We start from the raw sequence: 13,743 nt of genomic DNA on the forward strand, positions 1-13,743 counted from the left end.
GGGGGCGCGCGCGGTTTTGAGGCTCTGAGGGAGGCTGGACAAAGGCCATGATGCCTGTCCAGGCTCTGTACCCTTTCCCAGAACTCCATCCGTACCCAAAAATAGAGAGGCAAGGATCCGTTTGTTTTCCTAGTAGGATGAACCAGACCGATTTTGAAGAAGCGGGTAAGACCGCATGTCAGTCTTTGAGCCGGTCGGTGTTCCAATTTGAGCTGAACCAGCAGTTCCTCAGAGGGGCACAAATCGCACTCCCCCTGTTTTAATCCGTCCCTCTGCCACTCTGTCCATCCTCCATTGTTTACTAAGCTGTCTTTCAGACCCGGGGCTTGGCGCTCCCCAGAGGAATACGATAGCAGCAGCGCTGCCTGTGAGCCCTTGGGGACACGAGTGGCAGGGGGGATTCTGTCCCTTTGGAGGATAACTGAGACCTGCAGCTGTTTGGGGGCGTTTGCCCTGACTGAGGGGAGTCCGCAGGGATTGTCCTCGCTGGATGATCAGCTTCGAACCTTAAAATAACCCTTTGGGGGCGCTGTTCCTTTTAACAACCTCAGAACATGCACAAATGCACACAGTCTTGTGTACAACACAAGGGGTTTTGGACCTGCGTTAAGAAACCCTGGTTTCTCCTCGTCTCCCTTGGTAACATGACTTAAACCCAGCAGACCCTGTCTTCACTATGACTCTTCTGTGTGTGAACCTCCGTTGAGAGTGAAGCTAGGCTTGCTGCCAGCTCATTCTCAGCAGTCGTCTTGCCAGGCCTGGTCTTGTTCCTGGATGGTTTCCATTTTTCCAGTTCTGCTGGCTCCTGACCTTGGCTCTGTGTCCGATTTTCCACTCTGCTCCTGACCTTTGGACTTGGCAGTGGTTCTTTATTTCTCTAGCTTTGATCTCGGGCATTTGGCTTCATTTCCCCCAGCATTTCCCTATCCTGGTCATCTGCCCTCCCTGTCTCACCCCACCCAGCCCACCTGACCATAACATTCCTTTCAAAGGAGATGTTCACACAGGCAGAGATCTAGGATATTACAGAAAAGAAAGGAGCCAGTGATATCTGTGTGAAGCTGTCTTCACTAGAGTTGCCCATCCCTTCTCTCACCTCAGGGAGACATGTCAGTTAGTTCCCAGAGAAACTGCTCCCCCACATGACCCCAAGTGAGCAGGCTTTCCTACCACCCTATAAGTGACTGAACCAGCACGTAATTCAAAAGCAGTGAATTCACTGACTGGCCAGAGACCATGTCTCTCCACTGAGAATTTGAGCCAAGAGTCAAGAGTCTGTAGCTAGTTGGTTTGGGTTGTGGACCTGCAAGGTCACATAACGTTGAAGGTTAGATAGGGCCAGTTAAATATATTCCCAAGGTGAAGTTTTAGGGGGCAGCTGAGGAAGCTGAACTGTGGGAAGACCATGGAGCAAACAAGCTTAGGGGAAGAGGAAAAGTGATGTAAAGAGAAAGCCACCTGGGGCCTTCCCTTCTGGCTCCCAGGAGACTTGCTAAGCTGCCAGCACTTTGTACTGAATTCTTTTGCTTTTTCCTAGGCTTACCAGAACTTTCCCCTCCTCTAGTTTTATTGAGATATAATTGACATATAACATTGTACAAGTTTAAGGTGTATTACATATACATTTTGTGCAATGATTACCACAATAAGTTTAGTGAACATTTATCACCTACATAACAATTTTCTTTTTTTTTTTTCTTGTAGGACTTTTAAGATCTACTCTATTAGCAACTTTCAAATATATCATACCAGAATTTGAGCTTTACTCACAGAGGCAAAACTGAGACAGGCTGGAATCTGGGACCCTTTACTGCTGTGCTTTTACCTGGACAAATGTCTCCTCCCCTCCTCCTGGAGAAACAGAATACAAAGAAACTATGAGGGACTAAAAATAACTGCATACTTGGGGAGTCAGGCAAATTATGAACTATAAAATACAAAAAGGCCAAAACACAACTGCCACTTCTTTTTTTTAATTTAATTAATTTTTAAAAATACATTTTTTTATTGAAAGTGAATGTGTTAGTTGCTCAGCGGTGTCTGCCTCTGTGACTCCATGAATTGAGGCCTACCAGGCTCCTCTGTCCATGGCATTTCCCAGGCAAGAATACTGGAGTGGGTAGCCATTCCCTTCTCCAGGGGATCTTCCCTACCCAGGGATCGAATCCGGGTCTCCTGTGTTGCAGGCAGATTCTTTACTAGCTGAACCACCAGGGAAGCACCCCCCTCCCCTTTTTAAATTGAAGTGTAGTTGAATTACAGTGTTGTTTTAATTACTCATACACAGCAAAGTGACTCAGTTATACATATATAATATGTACATTCTTTTTCATATTCTTTTCCATTATGGCTTACCTCAGGATATTGAATATAGTTCCCTGTGCTATACGGTAGGACCTTGTTGTTTATCCATCCTTTATACACCAGTTTGCATCTGCTAATCCCAAACTCCCAATCCAACCTTCTCCCATTCTCCTCCCCTTTGCCCGCTGCCACTTCTGAGGTGCCGGGAGCCAAACCAGAGTGCTGCATGTGATCCCTGCACACAGCACCATGAAGGGGGTGGGCAAACCACCTGAGCCAACCTTCCAACCAGACCCACCAATCCACCCTTATCCTCACCCCCCTTAAGGACCAGCTCACCTGTCCTCCCTTAGTGAGCCAGCAAAGGCATCTGTTACTAGTTTTCACTGCATTGTGCTACATCATGAGTTCCAGTTTCAGGCAAATTCTTTGCCTGAATTTCTTGTCTGGCCTTTTACTAATTTCTGTTGATTAAAGAGTTCAAGAACCCAGGCTGATAACAAACAACAGCACCTTGAACAAAACAGAAATTGATTTCTCCTGTAAAAGTCCGAACGGGATTTCCTTGGCGGTTCAGTGGTTAAGACTCTGAGCTTCACAATGCAGGGGGCTTGGATTGGATCCCTGATTGAAGAACTAAGATCCCACATTCCATTAGGTGCGGCCAAAAAAAAAAAATGTCCAAACAGGGTGCTAATACTCTGGGCACCAGCAGCAAGCTAGAGATGCTCTGTGGCTCTTATTGGTTGGTCGTTCAGTGTCAGTTTGCACTGTGGGTGGTGATGAGGTGGGACACGGTGCTCACCTAATTCTAACTGAGATTCGGAGGTAGGAGCTGCAGGAATTGAAGAACATGAGTGAGCGTTGCCCGTCATGGTGGAGCCTGTTGTGACTTCTGGTCTCATAACAGTCACAGGGGCCTTGATTCCTTCCGCTCCTCACTAGGGGCTCAGGGGCAGGCATTCAATATTCTTGGTACGACAGTTCCTCTTGAAAGATTTCATTAGTGAGCAATAGTCATTTCAGATTTTGATCATCGATCTGTTTAATGACTCTGGAATGCTTTACAAGCCAATTGTTTTTCTTGAAGTTAGATTTCTGGGGACAGTTATACAAAATAGCCCTAAGTGGATAGGTGGGGCTGCCCGTCCTGAACAAAGAGAAAAGAACTGTACAAGCCTCAAGGCACCCCTCCCCCAACCCAAACTGCTTCCAGACAAGGCCTTTGTTATTGGTTATCTCTCTGAGGACCTTGAAATGAGAGCAAAAAGCAATTTATTTCAGAAAGTTCAGAGGCAGACGGAGGCTACAGGTTTCCCACCCAAGACCCTGACCGGGAAGGCCCAGGAGCAGATCTCATATTTATATAAGGAGTTAGCAGAGTCCTGTCAGTCCCAAATTAGCTTAAGGCAAGGTCTTCCTTGATGGCTCAGAGGGTAAAGACTCCGCCTACAATGTGGGACACCTGGTTTGATCCCTGGGTTGGGAAGATTCCCTGGAGAAGGGAATGACAACCCACTCCAGTGTTCTTGCCTGGAGAATCCCATGGACAGAGGAGCCTGGAGGACTGCAGTCCATGAGGTCGCAAAGAGTCGGACACAACTGAGCAACTAACACATGCACACAGTCCTTAGCCTCGACATAAACACCAGTCCACACACAACCCATGTGACCTGAAGGGTTTTAAGAAGCAAGTTTGTTCCCACATTTGGAATAGAAACTAAAGTAGGACCAAACAGGCCTCATGAAAGCTGGGATAACCCACTTTTCCCATAGATTCAAGCCTCTAGGGTTTGATCTAAGGTGCTTGCTGAAGTCCATTCTGTGTCAAGGCCTTTCCTGATGCCGGGGACATCACCCAACACAGGTCACACCCAAAGGCCAGCATCAAAGCACAGTTTTGATGGTTATAGAAAACTCCCAATAGACAAAAAAGAAGGAATAAAGGATCCTGGGATCCGAAGAGAGCAGGCTTTGTGTCTGGAGCCAGAGCTCTCAGGCTGTCAGACATCCTCCTCCCTAAGCTGCATCAGGAGGAAGCTAGCAAAACAGAGGATGGGCTGCTGCATGGGGCGAGGCGGCACCCTTGGAGGCACAGGAGCTGAGTGACAAGAATGGTGGCAGCCAAGCAGTGAAGAGAGGTATGCTGGCTCCTTGCCAGTGATCAAACCTTGCTGCATGGATTGGGAACTTCTTAGCATGTGGGGATGTAACGGTGCAATGGTCCTACATTCACACTTCAGGATGAACTGCTCGGAGAGAGTGCTGAGCAGGGGAAAGTGGGAGGTGCAGTGCTTGTGTCTGGCAGGGACCCAAGAGCTTCACAGGGCAAACTAGTCAGCAGGCAGGTGAAGCACGGGCTGGTCCCGTGGTGCTCTCTGGACACCTCAGGCTCCCTGGAATACTGCCATCACACTGCCTGGGGACTTGCTTGGTGGTCTAGGGGTTAAGAATCTGCTTTCCAATGCAGGGGACTCGGGTTTGATCCCTGGCGGGGAAACTAGGCCCCTGTGCTGCAGTTACGGAGCCCAGGCACCACAACGAGAGAACCCTCACAGCAGCAGTGAAGATCCCGTGTGCCTCAACCAAGACCCAACGCAGCCAAATACACATATAAATATTTTTAAAAATAGACAAACACTGCCTGTGCAGCCTTTTCGTGCGTACAGGCCCTCCTGCTTGGTGTTCCTCTGCAGGCCATGTCCATCAGCCCTGTCATGCATCGTGCAGTATATGCTATAGTTCTGATTTGGTTTCTGATACTCTTGCAGCATATGTTTGGAAGGAAATGGAAAGAGTGCCTTGAAACTGTATTTCCTTCTTAATTCAAGAGCTTTAACAGTTCTCAAAGCATTTTGCCTTCGAGAGTTGTTTTCCAAGCTAAAATAAAGAAAAAAATAAATGAAAGGAAGCAAAAACTGATCTGGCTGGACACCTCTGCTCTCCAGTCGTCAGGGACCCAGACTTGTTCTGTCTTTTGCTCTGCCACCCCTAGGGGACAGCAGAAAGGTGGGAGTACATCAAGACAAAATCATGATGGCTTTGAAAGAATCAAATCAGGGCTCTGAAAGAAAGGAGAGGCAGTGAATGCTTGTTGCCAGGCAACCACCAGTTTCTACTTAAATGGAGAGATTGTGGGGCTTGATGCTTGTGGGTTTTTTTTTTTTTCCCCCGGTTGTTGTTTGTTTTTGGCCAAATTACGTGGCATGTGGGGGGTCTTAGATCCCAGACCAGGGATTGATCCTATGCCTGCTGTATTAGAAATGAGGAGTCTCAACCACGGGGCCACCAGGGAAGTCTCTGATGCTTGGTTTTAAAACTCCACTTCTGCCATCCACTATCTGGGTGACCTCAGGCAAGTCATTTAACCTTTCTGTTCCTCAGTTTCTTTACCTACAAAATAATTCCTACTTTACCAAATGGTTGTGGGAGGTAGAGTTATCCTAAAAGAGCCTACCACATGTCTGCTACATGTTGACACGTGCCCAAACACTCCCTGGCATTGCTCTGATTAGGTCTTGAGAACTATATTTAATTTTCTTCTCAGGCCTCCTGGACTGCCGCTCTCTCACTTTAAGGAGGAACTGCATCCCTGCACAGATCACCGTACAGTGACCTTTTCTAGTTTTTAGCTGCTCAGCCCCCTACAATATTCCTGAATGAAAATATGGCAGTTTATTTATCAACTTTCTTGTGTGTAGGACATTTGTAATTTTCCCAGTGTTTTACTATTATGTATGATGCTGCTCTGCACACACTTCTGATATACATATGCAGATGCTCCTTTAGGGTATACACTAAGAGTTAAATTTCTGAGTCATACGCTAACCCTTGTCCTCCTCAACTTTACTAGGTAATATAAGACATCTTTCCAAGTGGCTCATCAGTTTACCCTCCCACTAGCAGCATATGAGTTTCTGTTGCTCCACATACATACCAATAGATTCTTAAAGTTTTGCCATTCTATCGGATGTGTAGTGGTGTCTTACTGTGGTTTTGACAAGGTTTTATCTGTTGGTTGTGAATATCTCATCCTCCACCCCTGTCACTTGTCTTTTCATTCTCTTCATAATACCTTTAGTGAATAAAGTTCTTAATTTTAATGTAGTTAATAGTTTCTTCCTTTTTATCGTTGCCTTCTCCTTTGTCATTGGTACTTTTTGTTACTGTTTTAGAAAATATTTCCTTACTTGGGGTCATGAAAATAAATATTCACCTATCCTCCTTTTCAGAGGTGTAAGTTTTTATGTTTCATGTTTATATGTTTAATCCACTTTGAAATTGATATTTATGTGTTGTGGTGGGAATTTTTTATAGATACCCAATTGGCACAGTGCCTTTTATTGGTCGTTTCTCAACAACACTGCATTCCCCCCTTTGTCCAATATCAATTACCTACATATACGTGGATCCTTCTGAGGCTCTTTATTTTGCTCAATTGGTCTATTCATTTATTCTCATCCCAGCATCTCACTATTTTGATATGAGAATGTAAATTTTTTAACCTTAGTTTGCAAGAGCAGCTTGGCTATACTTGGCCTTCTTTTCATTCCTGAATACACTTTCAAATTGACTTGTCAACAACAACAACAACAACAAAACAAAACCAAAAAAACAGTTAAGATTTTCATCAGTTTCATTTGGGGAAGACTGACATCTTTTCAGTACTGTGTTGTATTTCCTAAGACTACAATATGTACATTTATTTATTTAGACCTACTTAAATGTTTTGCATAATGTAATAGACTTTTATGTGTGGAAGCTTTGCATATTTTTAGCATGATTTACTTCTAGATGCTTAAGATTTTTAGTAGCTTTACTGAGATAAAATTAGCATACAATAAACTTCACAATAGAGTGTACAATTTAATAAGTTTACCCTGTATACACATCCCAGACCATCACTACAATTCAGATAATAAGCATATCCATCACCCTGAAGGATTCCTCATGTCTGCCCTCTCATCCCTTCCTGCCTAGAGAATCCCATGAACAGAGGAACCTGACAGGCTGCAGTCCATAGGGTTGCACAGAGTCAGACACAACTGAAGCGACTTAGCATGCAGACTGTAATGTGTATCAATAGTTAATTGCTTTTGGGACTTCCCTGGTGGTCCAGTGGCTAAGACTACACTCTCCCAATGCAGGCGGTTCCATACCTGGGCAGGAAACTGGATCCCACATGCTGCAACTGAGTGTTTACATGCCACAATTAAAGATCCCGCATGCTGCGATGAAGATGGATGATCCTGATGCTGCCACTAAGACCCAGTCAAATACATGCATAAATATTAAAAAAGTAAGTTAATTGCTTTTAAAAGAACTTTTTTACTTTGAAATAGTTATAGATTCACAGGAAGCCACAAAAAAATGGTTCAGAGAAGTGCTCTGAACTCTTCACCCAGATTCTCCCTTGGATCTCTACCTGCCTGGTTGCTTTCTGCCATTTATGTGTGTGTGCAAGCTCAGTCACTCAGTTGTGTCCAACTCTTTGTGACCCCACATACTGTAACCCACCAGGCTTCTCTGTCTATGGGATTTTCCAGGCAAGAATATTGGAGTGGGTGGCCATTTCCTTCTCCAGGGGAGCTTCCCAACCCAGGGATTGAACCTGGGTCTCTTGCATCTCCTGCACTGTAGGTGGATTCTTTCACTCATCTCTATGCTGAAATACAGTCTGCTCACACAGAGCTTCCCTGAGCAGCCAATGTAATATCATGAGCCTGGAGGACTCTCTCACCTCTCCCTCTTTTACTTTATGTCTAGAACTTATTCATATCTGATTTTCTCATTTGTTTATTGTGATCTCATCCAATTAGAATATGAATTCTGTGAAAACAGGGACCTTGTCTGTCCTAGTCAGTGACTAGGATAGTGCCTGGCATTCAATAAATACTTGCTGAATAATAACAGATCTTTCAGCAACTGCACAATATGAATATTGTTCTCTTCATGTCACAGATGAGAAACTGAGAAAGATTATGCGACTTTCCCCAAACCACACAGTTGGTGGTGGTGGTATGGACATTGGGTGCTGAGATTTGAATCTCTGATTTCTAAAGACACACTACCCTCTCTTCTTAAAAAAATTCTGAAACAGGAAGCAGGGCAGAATGAAGGTGACTGCATCTATCTCCTTAACAGTAGCTCTATTTTTTTTTCCTTTTTATAACTTTATTTATTTATTTTTATTTTTGGCTGAGCTAGCTCTTCGTTGCTGCACAAGCTTTTCTCTAGTTGCAGTGATCTGGGGCTATTCTCTAGTCGTGGTGTGCAGGCTTCTCATTGCAGTGGCTTCATTGTTGTGGAACATGGGTTCTAGGGCATGTGGATTTCAGTAGTTGTGGTGTGTGTGGGCTGTAGCGCACAGGCTCAGTAGTGGTGGCACACGGGCTTAACTACTTCTCAGCATGGGGGATCCTCCCTGATCAGGGATCAAACCTGCATCTTCTGCATTGGCAGGCAGATTCTTTCCCACCGAGCCACCAGGGAAGCCCAGTAGCTCTTCTTTATACCACAGACTTAGACCCTATGCCAGGCCAGCAGTAGCGAACATCCCAAGTCGTCAGTTCTTGGGGTCACTGGCCTCAGTAGCAGTGGCAGGGCCTGCAGGTCCCAATGTGGATGTTACTTCCCTACCTCCCAAAAAGGGCAGGCAATTCATCCCCCCCTCCTGTTTATGTTTTTCTTTTTGTTAATGAATTAATATTTCTAGCAATTTACTTCTAAACCATTCTTTAAAAGGTCATCTAAATCTTTCAGGGCCATTATAGCTCATTACAATCTATTGCAAACCAATTTCTTTAAACAAGGCATTCCTGATGCTGAAACTATCTTTTTTTTTTTTTTTTTTTTTTTTTTAGTTTTTGGCACTATGTACTATTTAGAACAATAGAGAATAACTTTTCAAATAAAAACTGGGTGATACACTGGAAAAATACTGGGTAATACACTGGAAAAATTATTTTCACACATAAAAATTATGTATATTTTCAACTAAGGTTTATAAAAAAGTTAATTTCCAAAAAAGATACAAGCTTCATAAGTCATGATGAAAGTTAGCTGGCTTTCTTGAGAAATGAAATTAAAAACAGACTGCACTGCTTACTTTTCAGCAAATTCCACTTTGCCAAATTTCAGAAGGAAAAAGCCTAACGTAATTTCAGCATTGTCTCCTTGTCTGGGAGAATCTGGATGACTTGCTCCTCTCTGACAGCCTACTTTGTCATCACTGCTCCCAGTCACAGCTGAATCCATCAACAGGACGGCTTCATATGCTAATCATGCACAGCCAAGAATGACAAGCCCAGGTTGGTGCAGATAAATCCTCTACTTCTTCATTGGATCTCAAACATTGTTCTGTATGCTCCAGTCAATTTGCATGGAGCTGGTACAAGAAAGAAACCACATTACTCACTGCATATTCATCAACCTTCTGGAATCTGGTGCATTGGTCAGTTACTTTATCCAGTACAACTTGAGTGGGTATCCAGTAGCAATTTTTCTTCCAGAGCTCCTGATCTGTGGCCAAATGCATGATCCACTAAACTGAGTCATGCTGCAAACCGTGTTATAATCAACACTTTGGAAAATGTATCATCACTATCACATTCTTCAGAAGGAGTCGCTCTTGGTGACCATGATTCCTGTGGCTGTTCTGGCGTGGGCATAGGAAGGGCCCCCGTGATCCTCTTTCCTACTTCCTTTATCCAACTTTTTTGGCTGCTCTTTCTCCAGTAAGTGAATACTGGACTTTTTCTGCTTAAAAAGGAAATCGTAAAACAATACATATTCAGTACATATTGTCTAGAAAATATAGATAAGAATGAGTACTTTAAAAATCACCCCTAATCCCACTGATCAATGTTCAGTTTTTTTGCTGTATATCTTTGCAGACTTAAAAAAAATACTTTTATGTATTTGTTTTTGGCTGTGCTGGGTCTTTGTTGTTGCACTCAGGCTTTCTCCATTTGCAGTGATTGGGGGCCACTCTTCATTGCAGTGGGCAGTTTTCCCACTGCAGTGGCTTCTCTTGTGGCTCCCAGGCTCTAGAGCACAGTCTCAATAGCTGTGGCCCGTGGGCTTAGGCTCTCTGAGGCATGTGGGATCTTCCCGCACCAGGGATCCAACCCACGTCTCCTGCATTGGCAGGCGGACTCTTTACCACTGAGCCACCAGGGAAGCCCTTTGCAGACTTTTTGATAGAATGTGTGCACACAGATAACATACATCTTCACAAAAGTGGAATTTTATTATTACATATTTTGCTTTGTAATGATTTTTTCTTAACAATGTAATGAACACTGTGATATCACCAACTTTTTAAATCCAATATGATTTTTCATGGCTGCATAGGTTACTAGTTATTTAATCTACTGGTAGAAAATTAGACCGTTCGCAAGTTTTTGCTATTACAAACCACAAAGGAGGAACATCCTCATGGCAGAATCTGCAGTTTCTTAAATGTCTCTTTAGGATAGAGTCACATCTACGGCCGAGGACACTTCGGTAATGTTCTCAGATTTGCCTCCATTAAAGTTGCTCTACCTTCCTTCTGCAGTAGCTAAGAATAACCCCACTCCACACACACTCTTGTTCACACTGCAGCCTTGCCAGCCCGTCCCAAGAAGGATGCTTCAGGTGACCTCTCTGGCTTCAAGAAACCGCGAAGAGAGGGCATGTAGAAAGGGACTCAAACCATGTCTGAGGTCACACCTAGGCTCTCTAGGGCAAAGGATGGGGTCCCTAGGTGAAAAAAGACGAGAGAGGATGGGCCTCAGGGTCCCAGAGACTCCTCTTGGTGTCCGTGGATGTGTCTTAGAATCCCGCCTTCCTCATCTGCGGAAGGAGGATGAGGTCTCTCGATGATGGAGGTGCGCGGATGTCACCTTCAGAGATGCATCAGAACCGAGCTGCGCCTGCAGGAGCGCTCCCGGCGCCTGGAGGGGACGGAGGACCGGACAGTCTGGCGGGCAGTCTAGGAGCGCCCGTCAAGCTCGTGCCGACGCCTCCGGGCTGGCCCGCGCCGGGAAGCAGAGCCGCTCGGAGCCCCCAGGGGGCGCCGCAAGCCCATCGCAAGAGCCTCAAACTAGCGGGGTGGGGACCGCGCGAGCCACGGGGAGGTGGGTCCCGAGCCTCGCCGCTCAAGGGCTCGGCCCCTCGATGGGTCTTCATCTCCTGGGATTTCTTTTTCCGCACAACAAACAGAAACGCCATCAGCTCAACCTGTCCGCGCTAGGAGCGTGGGCTGTTTTCATTCCCTGCCCGGTCCCGCAGCTGCCGTGCAGTTTGCTACTGGCTTGAAGTCTTGGCTCCAAGGTTTTCAAACCTTAGCGCGGAGGCCACCGCCTTAGGGCAGCTTTCCTTGACTCCGGCAGATCTCGGGGGCGTGGCGCCTGGAGCCTGGTCCTGTCCGGATGCGACCCACTTCCCATGCTGGGCTGTCTAAGGATGGGGCTTTGGCTGCCTCCTTGAACTTCAACACCTAAGCACCACACGGCCTCTGGCCCGTGGATATAGGAGAGGGAACCGCCTCTTCTCTCTGCGTGGCTCAGTCAAGGGTCTGTGGCAAGGGATCACGCTCCAGTCCCAGCCCTTCAGCCGCTTTGCAGATTAGAACCTGTGGCCCAGTTGTGTGTGTGTGTGTGTGTGTGTGTGATGGGTGGGTCTTGCATCTGTGTGGGAGTTTTTAACATGTCAGCAGAGTGTTTGTGCATATGTGATTGTGTGGATATTTGGGAGAAAGCATTTTCTAAATGAATGATATTCTATATGGAGTTAAATATATATCAGTGCAGACAGGATTTCAATCCTTGTTACTTGATGGTATAGGTAAAATGGACAAATTTGAGGGCCGGGATGTGTGTGTGTGCTCACTTGTGTCTGACTCTTTGCGACCCCATGGACTGGGGCCTGCCAAGCTCCTCTGTCCATGGGATTCTTCAGGCAAGAATACTGGAGTGGGTTGCCATTTCCTCCTCCAGGGGATCTTCCCAACCCAGGTATCAAACCGGTGTCTCTTACATCTCCATCTTTAGCAGGCAGATTCTTTACCACTGCTCCACCTGGGAAGTCCTTGAGGATTGGAGGTTGGTTCTATATTTGCAACCACAGGCACCTAACCTTGGGCAAAACTCCTCCTCACTGTCTCCACTTTCTTAAAAGATTGTTGTTTAGAAGGAAAAATCATAACTCATAAATATACAACATGAACACGTGTGAGATTTTAATTAATTAATGAGGAAACCAGTGATGTGTTAAACATCTCTTCAGAGGACAATACAAAGACCAGTTACACGTACTGGCACTCAAGAATAATGAAATGAATTTGTTAATTGATCCAAAATTGGCTTCTTCCACAGTAGGGGGAAATCAATTGTATCTCCACCTGAGAAAATTCATTTGCTGCTGTGGACAAGAATCATTTGTATAACTTTCAGTTTTCTACAACTTGTGGACTCAAAGACAATGACAGGTGAAGACTAGTGTGGAGTCAGATAACCTGGAAGTTTCCACTAGCTCAGTATTTGCTAGGGTACTTTTCCTCCCTTTTCAGAAGACTTTCATGATTTTTCCTGACTGTACAGTAGGGTTGGGTGGCAAAGAGTTTCTTCAAAATTTTTGTGGAACTCTTTTCTAGGTGAAATCCTGCAGGAAACCCTAATATATATTTTTCGTCTCAGTTAAAATAATTTATTATACAGTTAGTACATGTTCACTGTAAAAATGTCAAATAGTACAGAAGGTTCTTAAGTAAAAAAATCAGCCTCCCTTCTCTTTCCCTCCCTCCCTCTCCCCTTTCAATTCCAGACTTATCTACTGTAACAGTTTCCTATATACCCTGTAGGTACCTTCTATGCATGCACAAACGTGTTTTTTAAAATACAAATGGGATAAAAAGAATTTGTTCTTCTGTACTTTACTTTTTTTTTTCAATTAAAAATTATATTGTGGGAAAGCATTAAGGAAGTTTCTAAAAAAACTGAAAATAGAACTGTAATGATCCAGCAAGTCCACTTCTGGAGATATATCCAAAGAAAATGAAACACTAAACCAAAAAGATACATGTACCCTGATGTTCACACAGCACTATTTACAATAGCCAAGACAAGGACACAACCCAAGGGTCCATAAACAGATGAATGGATAAAAAAGATGTGGTATATCCAGTGGAATATATATGCAATGGAATATTGGTTGTTCATGGTTTAGTTGCTCAGTCGTGTCCAACTCTTGCGACCCCATGGACTGTAGCCTGCCAGGCTCCTCTGTCCATGGGATTATCAGGTAAGAATACTGGAATGGATTGCCATTTCCTTCTCCAGGGGATCTTCCCGACCCAGGAATCGAACCTGGGTCTCCTGCATTGCAGGTGGATTCCTTACTGAATGAGCTACAAGGGAAGCAATGGAATATTACTCAGCCATAAAAAGAATGAAA

The 13,743-nt window shown here is 44.8% G+C and overlaps 1 long non-coding RNA gene across 1 annotated transcript; it reads left to right on the forward strand.

The window, feature by feature from the left end:
- The first annotated feature begins 38 nt into the window (after positions 1 to 38).
- On the forward strand, positions 39 to 9,704 carry LOC136171533 (uncharacterized). The gene is made up of 3 exons (XR_010663887.1): positions 39 to 165; positions 7,452 to 7,603; positions 9,420 to 9,704. It is a non-coding gene; the product is annotated as an uncharacterized lncRNA (long non-coding RNA).
- The last annotated feature ends 4,039 nt before the right edge of the window (positions 9,705 to 13,743 follow it).

Source organism: Muntiacus reevesi, chromosome 7, assembly GCF_963930625.1.
Source record: "Muntiacus reevesi chromosome 7, mMunRee1.1, whole genome shotgun sequence".
In the NCBI taxonomy this organism is placed as follows: Eukaryota; Metazoa; Chordata; class Mammalia; order Artiodactyla; family Cervidae; genus Muntiacus; species Muntiacus reevesi.